The 10,305-nt window shown below is 47.3% G+C and overlaps 1 pseudogene; it reads left to right on the top strand.

The window, feature by feature from the left end:
- Positions 1 to 536: 536 nt before the first annotated feature.
- Positions 537 to 656, top strand: LOC141267632 (5S ribosomal RNA; annotated as a pseudogene).
- The last annotated feature ends 9,649 nt before the right edge of the window (positions 657 to 10,305 follow it).

Genomic DNA, 10,305 nt, shown 5'->3' with positions numbered 1-10,305 from the left:
TCTCTTTTCTTTTTTTCATTTGCTTTCTCTCTTGCGCTATTTCATCTCTGCAAAATACCAGCATCCTTCTGATCACCGTGGGCCTCCAGCATTGTTGCTTATTTACTTTTAATACTAGGCTCCTTTTCACCAGGACCAGCGTCTCCCGGGTGGCTGGAGGCAACAACTGGTAACCCCAAGCAGAAGACTTTTGCAAGCAACACGACCCTCCCCCTGAAGAGCAGCTCAAAGTCACTGGCAACCAGCTCACCCTCTTCCTTCATTCACCCCTGGACGTCTCGCTCCGCCCCCAAGTTACGGGTCCAGCTTGCTCTTTCTGTCACATTACCGCGATGAAGGGTTTAGCCTGCAGGAGACCCTGCGCCCAGACATTTTTGAAGACACCTGATGCGGCGGGTGAATCACTGCTAAACAAACCACACCTGTAGGGACGGCACAGCCTTTGCATGGACCCTTCGGAGCCTGCCCCGTCACGGCCAGATTGCTCGCCACCAAGCGATCCTGAGAAAGGCTGGCCGGGCGATGGATCAAGCAGCGTCTACTGGCCATACCACCTTGGATACGCCCGATCTCTTCTGATCTCGGAAGCAAAGCAGGGCTGGGCTTGGACAGTACTTGGATGAGAGACCTCCTGGGAACACCGGGTGCTGTAGACCATTTTGATGACGTTTTGCCCTACTGCCCAGCTCGGCTAGCATGGAACGGAGCCTTGCCGGACACCGACCTTAAGTAACTTAGATGATGGAAGCCCCAAGGCCTCTGAGCCAGTTGGCAGCTAAGTACACTACCCCGCCACCTTAACGCAGGCCTGACACCGAGCTCCTTGCCACGGCTAGGAGTGCTTATTGACTCCGCAGCTCGCCGTGTGGAAATGATGGCGTTAAAAGCACCTGTTGCCGTAAAGGGGCCAGGCTTTCAGCAGGTGCCCAGGGAAGGTTTTTTATGCCAGCCGCCTAGCGAGGGCCAGCAGAAGTAACATGTATCTCTGCAAAGAAGCTTGTGTAACCAAGCCAGACGGCTGCAAAAGAGCTAACCTCAGTGCAAGGAAGGCAAGGAAGGTGTGGAAGGAATTGGGGAGGGGGGGGGTTGATTCCTGCTAGGGCCCTGAAATCATGAAACAGGCAGGAGAGTCTGATGCATGGTGACGGAGAGGTTGTAGGGGCAGATAGGGGGTGTTGTCATGTGCGAGCACGTGTGCATGCTGGCTTGTGTGTGAGAGTGCACTTCCTAGGTGTGGCGCGCTGCAGACAGTCAAAGGGATTGTTCCCTTTCATTAAAAGTTAATCCCCGGCTGCAGGCTATTAGAAAGCAACTAACCGCGCTCTGCTCACCCTACCCGGGTCTACCGGTGAGTCTCGCCTCTGCTCCCGGCCTGTGGTATTGGCCGTGAAGCTGACGTTCCGTCGACAGCGCTGCAGCCGATCAGTGAGCTCAGCGGCTCTGAGTGGGGCGTTGTGTCTAGAGATGAGCGTTGTTCTACTCGAACTGTTCGCCAATCTCAAATTCGAGCTGTTTTGGGCGGTGTTCGAGCCGTTCGGCGAACACGAACAATTTGAGAAAAATTCGGCTGTTCGAGGTTATGTTCGATAACTGTTCGTGCACCAAAATCATAACTGGATTTTTTCTCAGTAATGATGAAAATGAATGTTAATACGCAGTTTGAGTGTACAGCGGGGTGGGGGGAGGGGCAGGGGATGGATCTCTGCAGTAACAAAGAAGATCTCCATTTTTTTTTCTCTTTCCCGCATTTGCAGTGGGGAGGTGCAATCTGTCAGCCTATCAGCAGCGCACACACGGAGCGAAGTGCTTTTTTTCACACAAGCAAGGGCATGTGTCATTGGCAGTGTATGTCACATGTCCTTGCCCTATAAGACCAAGCCATTTTCCCCGTCGCCACCATTTTCTCACTGCTGCAGCTGCGTGTTAGACGGCACCGCTGTTGCTGTGTGCGCTATACCTTGTTAATTTCAAGCCAATTTTCGCACAAATCTACAGATAGCTTGGGAGTAGGGAATAGTTGTGATTGCAGTCCTTTTAAGGACTAGGTTACAGCATTTCCTACGACTTTTATCAGGCAGGTCTGTGCTCTTAAATAGATAGATTGTGGGAGTAAAGACTAATTGTAATTGGAGTCCTTTTCAGGACTAGGTTACATCAGTTCCTATCAGTTTTTGCCAGGCAGGTCTGTGCCAGTGCTGTGCAAGTTTTTTTCACAGCATTTGGCTGAATCTAGCAAAGCTAATCCTTTTTGGCCTATTGCAGAGTGTGTTAGTCAGTGGAGTAGCCTATCTGTGTTGCAAGATATACCACCTGTGTATAGAATACCAATTTTTTTACTGCACCTAGTGAAGTAAAATCTTTTGGGCATAGCATCATTCTATTAGTCCATCTATACTGACCTCCATCAGGTTGCAAATTAAATATAATTTTTTTCTGCATCTAGCTCTGAAAAAATATTGGGCTTCTAGCTGTGTGTGGGACTTGTTCTATTAATCCATCTATACAGACCTCCATCAGGTTGCAAACTGAATATATTTTTTTCTGCATCTACCTCTGAAAAAATATTGGGCTTCTAGCTGTGTGTGGGACTTGTTCTATTAATCCATCTATACAGACCTCCATCAGGTTGCAAACTGAATATATTTTTTTCTGCATCTACCTCTGAAAAAATATTGGGCTTCTAGCTGTGTGTGGGACTTGTTCTATTAATCCATCTATACAGACCTCCATCAGGTTGCAAACTGAATATATTTTTTTCTGCATCTACCTCTGAAAAAATATTGGGCTTCTAGCTGTGTGTGGGACTTGTTGTATTAGTCCATCTATACTGACCTCCATCAGGTTGCAAACTGAATATAATTTTTTTCTGCATCTACCTCTGAAAAAATATTTGGGCTTCTAGCTGTGTGTGGGACTTGTTCTATTAGTCCATCTATACTGACCTCCATAAGGTTGCAAACTGAATATAATTTTTTTCTGCATCTACCTCTGAAAAAATATTTGGCCTTCTAGCTGTGTGTGGGACTTGTTCTATTAGTCCATCTATACTGACCTCCATCAGGTTGCAAATTGAATATAATATTTTTCTGCATCTAGCTCTGAAAAAATGTTTGGCCTTCTAGCAGTGTGTGGGACTTGTTCTATTAGTCAATCTATACTGACCTCCATCAGGTTGCAAACTGAATATATTTTTTTCTGCATCTACCTCTGAAAAAATATTGGGCTTCTAGCTGTGTGTGGGACTTGTTCTATTAATCCATCTATACAGACCTCCATCAGGTTGCAAATTGAATATAATATTTTTCTGCATCTAGCTCTGAAAAAATGTTTGGCCTTCTAGCAGTGTGTGGGACTTGTTCTATTAGTCCATCTATACTGACCTCCATCAGGTTGCAAACTGAATATAATTTTTTTCTGCATCTACCTCTGAAAAAATATTTGGGCTTCTAGCTGTGTGTGGGACTTGTTCTATTAGTCCATCTATACTGACCTCCATAAGGTTGCAAACTGAATATAATTTTTTTCTGCATCTACCTCTGAAAAAATATTTGGCCTTCTAGCTGTGTGTGGAACTTGTTCTATTAGTCCATCTATACTGACCTCCATCAGGTTGCAAACTGAATATATTTTTTTCTGCATCTACCTCTGAAAAAATATTGGGCTTCTAGCTGTGTGTGGGACTTGTTCTATTAATTCATCTATACAGACCTCCATCAGGTTGCAAACTGAATATATTTTTTTCTGCATCTACCTCTGAAAAAATATTGGGCTTCTAGCTGTGTGTGGGACTTGTTCTATTAATCCATCTATACAGACCTCCATCAGGTTGCAAACTGAATATATTTTTTTCTGCATCTACCTCTGAAAAAATATTGGGCTTCTAGCTGTGTGTGGGACTTGTTCTATTAATCCATCTATACAGACCTCCATCAGGTTGCAAACTGAATATATTTTTTTCTGCATCTACCTCTGAAAAAATATTGGGCTTCTAGCTGTGTGTGGGACTTGTTCTATTAATCCATCTATACAGACCTCCATCAGGTTGCAAACTGAATATAATTTTTTTCTGCATCTACCTCTGAAAAAATATTTGGGCTTCTAGCTGTGTGTGGGACTTGTTCTATTAGTCCATCTATACTGACCTCCATAAGGTTGCAAACTGAATATAATTTTTTTCTGCATCTAGCACTGAAAAAATATTTGGCCTTCTAGCAGTGTGTGGGACTTGTTCTATTAGTCATCTATACTGACCTCCATCAGGTTGCAAATTCAAAATAATTTTTTGTCTGCATCTACCTCTGAAAAAATATTTGGCCTTCTAGCAGTGTGTGGGACTTGTTCTATTAGTCCATCTATACTGACCTCCATCAGGTTGCAAACTGAATATAATTTTTTTCTGCATCTAACTCTGAAAAAATATTTGGCCTTCTAGCAGTGTGTGGGTCTCATTGTATTAGGCCATCTATACCAAGCTCCACCAGCTTTTCAATTAATAATAATTTTTCGCTGCTTCTAGCCCTGAAAATAATTTTTCTTCCCAATAGTGGTAGCAATAGAAATATGGGGCGCGCTCCTGGCTTACAAAAATATACGCTTCATAACAAAAAACACCAGCTTAGCGCACTGCATTAATAAGATGGCATCATCGTCTCTCCCAGTGCTAGGCCTACTACCCAGGCTAGCATTCCTGTGCCTAAAACACAATGTATGGGTCCGCGCTACCCACTATGCTGAGGGGTCTAAAGCTGCTGCTAACGCTTTATAACAATTCAATTGGCAGATTTTCACAGAGCTCTTCCACAATGCCCACCCATCGGGACAACAGTTGCCCACCTTCCCTATGGGATCTAGTGGCGAATAGTTGATGCCATTAATCAGAGCGTCAGTTGCCCCGTCGACGTGGCAAGCATACGGTAAGGCATGGGAAGAGTGGACACGACTAGTAGCAGGCAGACGGGTTGACCAATGTGAACAAGCCAGATCACAAGTCACCATAGAATTTCTCCACCAGCTAATGATGAGGGGCATATCAGGGGCGTCAGCGCAGCGGTGTCTGACCGGAGTAGCATTTCACTTCCAACTACTGAATTGGGGAGATGTGACAAAGATTCATCATCAGACAATCCATAAAAGGGTGGAAAAGGGGTCAGCCAAGTCAGGAGTGTAGACGTCCCGTCCCGTGTCACTAAAACTGATTTCTCACATCATATCCCTAACACCATTAACATGACACTCACAATTTGAAGCAACACTACTGTCTACTGCATTTGTGATCGCCTTCTTCGGGGCGCTATGCATAAGCGAATTAGTCCCTCAATCCAAAATTAGCACCAGTGGAGGCTTATTGCACCAGGACGTAGTCATAGGCAATAATGCAATACGTCTACGCATACACAAATCGAAAATGGTTCCAGCGGGCAGGGGCACTTGGGTACTTCTACAACCCACAAACGGTACACTGAGTCGGGTAACAATAGTAAAACCATATCTAACCATCAGATCACAAAGTAATTTGTTCCTATCACACATTGATGGGACGCCATTATCAAGATACCAGTTCCAAGCTATATTTAATAAATGCATAACATCGGCAGGGAACCACCCCAAAGATTACGGGACACACTCATTCCGCATAGGCGCGGCCACAGAAGCAGCAAGAGCAGGACTGTCAGAAACGGAAGTTCAGAGGATAGAGAGATGGTGATCCACGCGTTTGGCAAGATACATAAGACCGGACTTGTTATCCTAACGTGGTTTGTTTCTTTTACAGGTGATGCTAAGCCAACAGTGTGGGTGATAGGCCACTCGTATATATATTGGGCAGATTAAAGGGCGAAAGTCCACCCAGGCGGGAGGAAATTAGAGTTTCATAACACATATTTCAACTGGAGAGGTATTAGAGGCCTGCTATGTCCACAGGTACTAATGGAGGTAATCAAGGTAGGGAGAGAGGCAAGATGTCTGGTCATCTTAGTTATACAGGCCGGGAGAAACAACCTAGGTCATCACAAGAGCGCATAACTAATGGCAATAATGAAACTAGACACTGAGCGCTTCAGAGAATTTTTCACAAAACTAGCTATAGTATGGTCAGAGATTGTGCCGATAGCGGTATGGCAAGGTGCGCGAGACATCACGGCCATCGAACGGACAAGGCGGGTAATAAATATTCGGATGGCAAAATTTAGAAGAGACAGAGGCGGTGTAGTGGTACGACACCGACAACTGGAAGGAGATAAAGCAGGCCTCATACGGCCCGACGGTGTTCAATTAATGGATATTGGACTGGACATATTCCTGTCAGGACTCCAGGACGGAGTGGAGCAAGCGTTAAGAGTGATGGGTGGGGGTCAAAGTCCTGCATACGAGTACGCAGGATCCTCCGTGGCCTGGAAATAGAAAGGACATGTTGGAGAGTTACACTTGTTGGCCAAGTTGCTGGAGTGGAGACCCAGGGCATGCTGCAACAAGCTGAATTATTTTAGAAATAAAATGTCTTTCTAATGGAATGAGTATAAAGAGTTAATAAAGCTGTGACCGATCCTCACCCATCCAGTTGTAAGAGTTACATTATTGTATTGTCAAGGAAAGGGGGGCGGTAGGGGGGCTGAGCGTCTGGGTTTGGTTGGGGGTCCCCACAGTCTGCCTAGGCTAGATGCATTTAAAAATTCTTATTAGATACACAGGCGGTGCAGCTTGCTTCGCAGCTGGGCTACTACGCCCAAAGTATTGCCTAGGCTAGATGTAGTTAAAAATTCTACGCTGACTAGCAGACACTGAAGATTTGGAGCAGACCTCTGAGTAAACAGCTCTTCAGACTCAATCATCTGTGTTACCCCAAGCCATAGTGTATGTAGTTTCTTACAGTTAAAAGTGGGGGGGGAGCGACCCAACCCACCTGGAATTGACGATGCCAACGTCACGTAAGACACAGCAAGGGGACTCCAAAAAGAGTTTCCATTTTTTCCCAAAATTGTGGCACAGACACCACTTAACCCTAGAACGCATACCTGGGGCCTCGCAGTCCCGCCCTGTTAATTGTTTTCTATTTTCTGAAAGATTACTTTAGTTAGAATTTTGAAACTCTAGGTATTCTTCATGTATATAGTTGTTTGTCATTTGAGTTTGAGTTATTCAATATTATTTGCACATGGGCCTAAAAGGCCCCAGGTATATGAAAGTGTAGATTTTTATGGTCATGCGTTCTAGGGTTAAGTGGCATCAATTGCCCCACAGTTGCTTAAAACGGTTGGTGAGGTGATATTACCAAATCCTCAAGCTTTTAGCCTCCCAAGGATAACACAGGATTAGAAAAGTCCTTGCGAATCCATGATTTGTTCATCTTTATGAACGTGAGTCTGTCTACATTCTCAGTGGACAGCCGCGTGCGCTTAACTGTCAGCACACCATCAGCAGCGCTGAACACACGTTCAGAGAGAACACTGGCTGCAGGGCATGACAAGATCTCCAAGGCGTGAGTGGCGAGCTCCGGCCATTTTTCCAGATTGGAATACCAAAATGAGCAAGGGTCCAGTGACACAGTCATGGCTTCGATGTTCACTTGGAGATACTCCTGCACCATCCTCTCTAGGCATTGACTATGTGTCAGACTTCTTGTCTCCTGTGGCCTTGCAAAGGATGGTCTAAAAAAGTGGTGAAACGATTTCACAAAATTGCTGTTACCAGCAGATACTGTGTTACTGTTACGGTTTGAGTGATGAAGACTCGACAGTCCCGCGGATGGCAAGTTAGAACTGTGAGATTCACTTTGTGCACCACTGGTGTTTTGTGGAAAAGCACATGTAAGATTCTGCAACAGCGTCTGCAGATACTCCTGCATGCGTCAATCCCTTTTTATGGCAGGAATTATTTCGGCAAATTTACTTTTGTACCGGGGATCTAAGAGTGTGGCAACCCAGTAGTCGAGATTACTTCGAATTCTGCAATCTGAGGGTCATGTTGCAGGTAGTGCAGCAAGAAGGCACTCATGTGTCTTGCGCATCCAGGAGGACCAAGTCCTTGTTGTGTTGGTAGCGAGGTAAGAATCATGCTTCTTTCCTCTGCCCTCTCCCCCCAACCTCGCACAACAGAAATGTGATCAAGGTCTCCCTCATCTGATGAGTCTTCCATGCCCATCGCCAGTTCATCCTCCACTTCTTCCTCGGCTCCTGCACCTTCCTCAACAGTTTAGCTGCTACCATGCGCCCTGTTTAATCCCTCTCCCCCACCCTCCCATGCCTGCCTCCTTGGTGCTGCCAACCTTCTGGACCTTGGAGATGTTATCCCTTCCGCATTCGACTCCTCCTCTACTTCCTCCACCTCCTCTTGTCCGACCACCTGACTCTGAATTCTGTTTAATGTGTGCTCCAGCATGTAAATCACCGGAATAGTTATGCTGATAATGGCATCGTCGTCAGCACTAAACATCTTCGTCGCCATTTCAAAACTGTGCAGAAAGGTGTGTGGCGCCCCTGAGGGTGCAGTCACCACAGAGTTACTGCATCTCACCCAGAGGTGTGGTATCTCACCCTCAGGTAAGGAAGGCGTATGGCTCGGGACCTTAACACCTGCATCCAACACATACCCGCAGTGGGGTTAGGGCGAGATTGCTCCTAAGGGAGCGCACAGTCCCAGGTCCCTAGCTGGTGGGAGGATCCTATGTAGTGGGTGCTTAGGGAAGCAGCTTAGGGGAGCACATGACAGGGAGAGTATAAATAGGAAGCCATCTTAGAAAGAGCAAGCCAGTCAGAGGAGGAAAAGTGACAGGAGCAGAGGCTCGACATGAGCTCTGCTCCGGAGGCGGGCCTAGCCTGGGAGGCCCAGGACTGAAGGAGAGAAGAGAGGAGTGGGAGCAGGAAGGCTCCAGGAACCGAAGGGACCCTAGGGCTACGGGCCGTGCAGAAGGCCACCTGTACTCCCGCTGCTACCAGGAGGTAGAGGGGTCAGGCCAGATAAGGGGAACCGGTCCCTCAACTAGAGGAGAAACAGCAAGGCTCAACTAGAAACCGGAGGCTGCAGCATTTCATGTACTGCAGGCAAAAGTCCACACCAGTCTCACTAAGAAGGTAGCCACATAGGACCCAGGGGATGGAACACAAGTCGCCCGCCAAGGCCCGAGGATACCAGACAGAAGTGTCACTGGGTGTGAGGTGCAGGGAGAAGGCTAGAGAAAGGACACACAGAAGGGGGTCCTGCTAAGTACTCCGGAGCTATCTGGGGGTGGACTGAGCCCCTCACTGAGTACGCACAGCACGACGGGTGAGATAGCTCTGGTACCTGTAATCTGGACTGCAACAACTGTGAGTAAAGATCTTGGGACTGCATCACACGGACTCTGTGTTCATTACTGACTCCCTGCACTACAACCACCATCATCCACCCACACTGCCCTGAAGCTACACTCTTCCTGTGGTGAGTAATAATACCATTGCAGCAAAACCACCAGCTTCAGAGGACTGTTCCGCCCCTTTGGCCGTACTACACAGGTGGCGTAGTCGGACATTATAAAATCCATATATAGAAATTACCGTTGGATTGACCACCCTGGGTCACAGACCGGGTCACCGCCACAGTGACTACAACCCCCAGCGTCTACCGGCCCGGCTCCGGGTACCCCACGGCCCAGGGGGCGCGTCAACTTCATAGGTCCCTGATCTGAGACCACTCCTGCTGTGTGATTTGCCCCACCTCTGGATCTCGTTGGCCCAGGCTATACGTTAGAAACTATTGCACCAGGGCTTGTCGGTGCTGCCACAGTCGCTGCAACATGTGCAGAGTTGAATTCCACCGTGTCGGCACATCGCATTTCAGCCGGTGAACTGGCAGGCCCAACGACTTCTGTAGAGATGTAAGTCGTTGAGCTGCGGGATGCGAACGGCGGAAGTGAGCACACAGCGACCGTGCCCTCTGCAGAAGGCCATCTAGTCCGGGATAGTGGGCTAAAAATTTATGGACAACCAGGTTCAACACGTGAGCCATACAAGGCACGTGTGTAACATTGCCCCGGCGAAGGGCCGCACCCAGGTTTGCAGCATTGTCGCACACGGCCTTCCCTGGTTGCAGGTCCAGTGGAGACAACCATTCATGAAACTGGGTCTCCAGAGCTGACCACAAGTCCTCAGCTGTGTGACTCACATTTCCCAGACATTTCAAAGTAAACACTGATGCCGTTGAGCCCTGCTGCCAGCATAGTAAGGAGGTGCGCAGTTAGAAAGCAGGTGGCATTACCAGACAGGCTTTGGGTGCAGGTGGAGGACCGAGAGGAGGTTGAGGAGGCAGAAGCAGTGGAGGAACTTCTAGATAAAG

This window comes from Phyllobates terribilis, unplaced genomic scaffold (genome assembly GCF_046119375.1).
Source record: "Phyllobates terribilis strain yellow unplaced genomic scaffold, ASM4611937v1 Scaffold_4__5_contigs__length_816908805, whole genome shotgun sequence".
NCBI classification, from domain to species: domain Eukaryota; kingdom Metazoa; phylum Chordata; class Amphibia; order Anura; family Dendrobatidae; genus Phyllobates; species Phyllobates terribilis.
The sequence above is the reverse complement of the archived record's forward strand: the minus strand, read 5'-3'. Positions and strand labels throughout refer to the sequence as shown.